The sequence below is a fragment of the Scyliorhinus torazame genome, chromosome 13, assembly GCF_047496885.1.
Source record: "Scyliorhinus torazame isolate Kashiwa2021f chromosome 13, sScyTor2.1, whole genome shotgun sequence".
NCBI lineage: Eukaryota > Metazoa > Chordata > Chondrichthyes > Carcharhiniformes > Scyliorhinidae > Scyliorhinus > Scyliorhinus torazame.
Genome location: NC_092719.1, coordinates 151,284,073 through 151,286,722, shown reverse-complemented (window position 1 = coordinate 151,286,722; position 2,650 = coordinate 151,284,073). Strand labels below are relative to the sequence as shown.

Below are 2,650 nucleotides of genomic sequence, written 5' to 3'. Positions count from 1 at the left end.
CATGGCTGATCAGGCTGTTGTCTCAACTCCACTTCCGTCTCTGCCCCCATAAACACTTGACTTCCTTGTCTATCAAAAATCTGTACAATTCAGCCTTGAATGACTTTAATGACCCAGCCTTGTCTGTTCTCTTGAAGAACAAAGAACAATACAGCTCAGGAACAGGCCAGGTTCTTTGGCCCTCCAAGCCTGTAGTGGTCATGATACTAACCTTGGCCAAACCCCTCAGCACTTCCTTGTGCCGTATCCCTCTGCACCCATCCTATCCAAGATGCCTTAAAGAACAAAGAGAATTCCACAGACTATTAACCCTCTGAGAGAAAACAGATCTCCTCATCCCCATCTTAAAAGGGAGACCTCTTATTCTTAAACTGTGTCCCCCTGGTACGAGTCTCCCCCACAAGAAGAAATATCCACACTATCAGTTCCCTCCAGGTCTTATATGTTTCAATAAAATCACCTCTCATTCTTCTACGCTTCAGTGTATATAGGCCCAACCTGTTCAACAGGTCTTCAATAGATAGACCCTTCAGCCCAGGAATGAGCTGGATTAGTGAGTGAACCTTCTCTAAACTGCTTTGAATGCAATTATTTCCTTTTTCAACACAGGAGACCCAAACTATAGTTTACTGTGGCATACACAGCACTCCAGATGTGGGCTCACCAAGGCCCTGTACAGCTGCAGTATACGTTTATATTCTATTCCTCTTGCAATTGTCTTTTGAGAGTACTCTTAAGAAATGGGTGTTTATAAATGGGTGTGTATATAAATATCTGGTGTGAGAGTACCTTTAAGAAATGGGTGTTTACTACTGCAGTGATGTCAGAGAGTGGGTGGAGCTGGGCTGTCCGTCAGCTTTTTACTTTCATTTTCAGAGCTGGATAGCTGCAGTCACAGCCAGAAGGTGTATGGATTTCGCTCTGTAATCTAAAGACTGTAAATCGATCCTGGTGATTTAAAACTAATAACAGTAGTGACTTTAACCTGATGTGCTTCTGGTAAAAGGTGTTTTAAGTCGTATGGATGTTAAAAGGAAAGCTTAAAGGATTACTTAGTGTTGTAGTCTTTGGGGGTTGTATTTGAATTAATGGTTGCTAAGATGTTCACTGTATGTTTTGAAAAGGTTAACTTGAGTTCATAGAATAAACATTATTTTGTTTTTAAAAAAACATTTCCATTTCTGCTGTACCATACCTGTAGAGTGGGCCGTGTGCTCCCCATACCACAATCTATTAAAAGTTGTGGGTCAGGTGAACTCCATGATACACTTTGGAGTTCTCTAAACCCTGGCCCATAACACAATAAACACCAACATTCTATTCACCTTCCTAACCATTTGCTGTAACTGCCTATTTTTTGCCCACTCACTTACCCTGCCTAAATCCCTTTGTAGACACTTTATCTCCTCTTGGCAATTTATTTCCCACCTATTTTTGTGTCATCAGCACAAATAGCCAGGCAGGAAACTGGAGGGGGAGGGTTCACACACATTCGCATGTCTCCATTTTTTAAGTGATAGAAAGCAAAAGGGAGAGAGAGAGATTGAGTGAGAGTACGTGGGGAGTGAGAGAGAGCAAGAGAGAGAGTAAGAGAAATGTCAATTGGCCAGTAATCCAGACACCTAGGTTAATGTAAATAAAAGGAAATTGATGCAGATGCTGGAATCTGAAATAAAAACCTAAAATGCTGGACAATTTCAGTAGGTCTGACAGTATCTGTGGACAGTACGAAGTCTTACAACACCAGGTTAAAGTCCAACAGGTTTGTTTCCATGTGATGTGGAGTAGAGTTTCGATGTGATCTGTGGAGTCAGAACGGAGCTAATGTTTAGAGTCTGGATGACTCTTTGTCAAAGTCTAATTTGCCAATTAACTTTAGCCTGCTCTCTTTTTAGGCTCTCACATTTGGCCTTATTTAATTTCAAAAACATAGTCTCAGACCACTTCTCAGCCGTATGCTAAATTTCCCCTTAATGTCCAAAGATGTGCAGGCTAGGTGACGTTAGAGGGATATGAGTGGGCCTCTTATGGAGGGCCGGTGCAGACTCGATGGGCCAAATGGGATCTCTAAACTGCTGGGATTCCATGATTTTAAAATTTATGCATGGTATGGTGACTGCTACTTAACAAATCAGCCAAACTGAATGTAAAATTTATTCATATTAATGGTCCCCGCTACACTTATCAAAACATACAGTACACAGCATAAAAATGCATTCATTAGATTGAAGAAAATAGATCTGTCTTTGTACATTAATGCAGTCTCCGCAGAGACTATCAAAAATTGCCATTGCCGACTATATTTCAAGTCGTCATAGCGGGGTATTGGGAAAAGTTTTCAATAAGCAATAATCGCGCCTCGGTTAAACCTCATCGGCTACGATACTGCCACTGCGCAAAGCTAAAACTGAAGCGGTGCTGAGTGAAGGTCCATCAGATACATACCACTCACAGTTGTGCTGAGTAAAATTAATACAGTTCAACACGTTGCACATCATCCTCCAGAATAACGTTTACCCATCTTCAAAAGTATTTTCTTACAATAACTCCGCAGATTTAAGCATTATTTTAACAACCAGAATCTTTTCCGAGATGCGGATATGCAAATTAGTTAGTCTGTGACGTAAGTAAAATGTAGCGAGCCGCTGGG

At 41.1% G+C, this 2,650-nt stretch overlaps 1 non-coding gene across 1 annotated transcript; it reads right to left on the bottom strand.

Annotated features, from left to right (window-relative positions):
* Nucleotides 1–2,262: 2,262 nt before the first annotated feature.
* On the bottom strand, nucleotides 2,263–2,403 carry LOC140388718 (U4 spliceosomal RNA). Its single transcript, XR_011934271.1, has one exon. It is a non-coding gene; the product is annotated as a U4 spliceosomal RNA (small nuclear RNA).
* Between the last annotated feature and the right edge of the window lie 247 nt (nucleotides 2,404–2,650).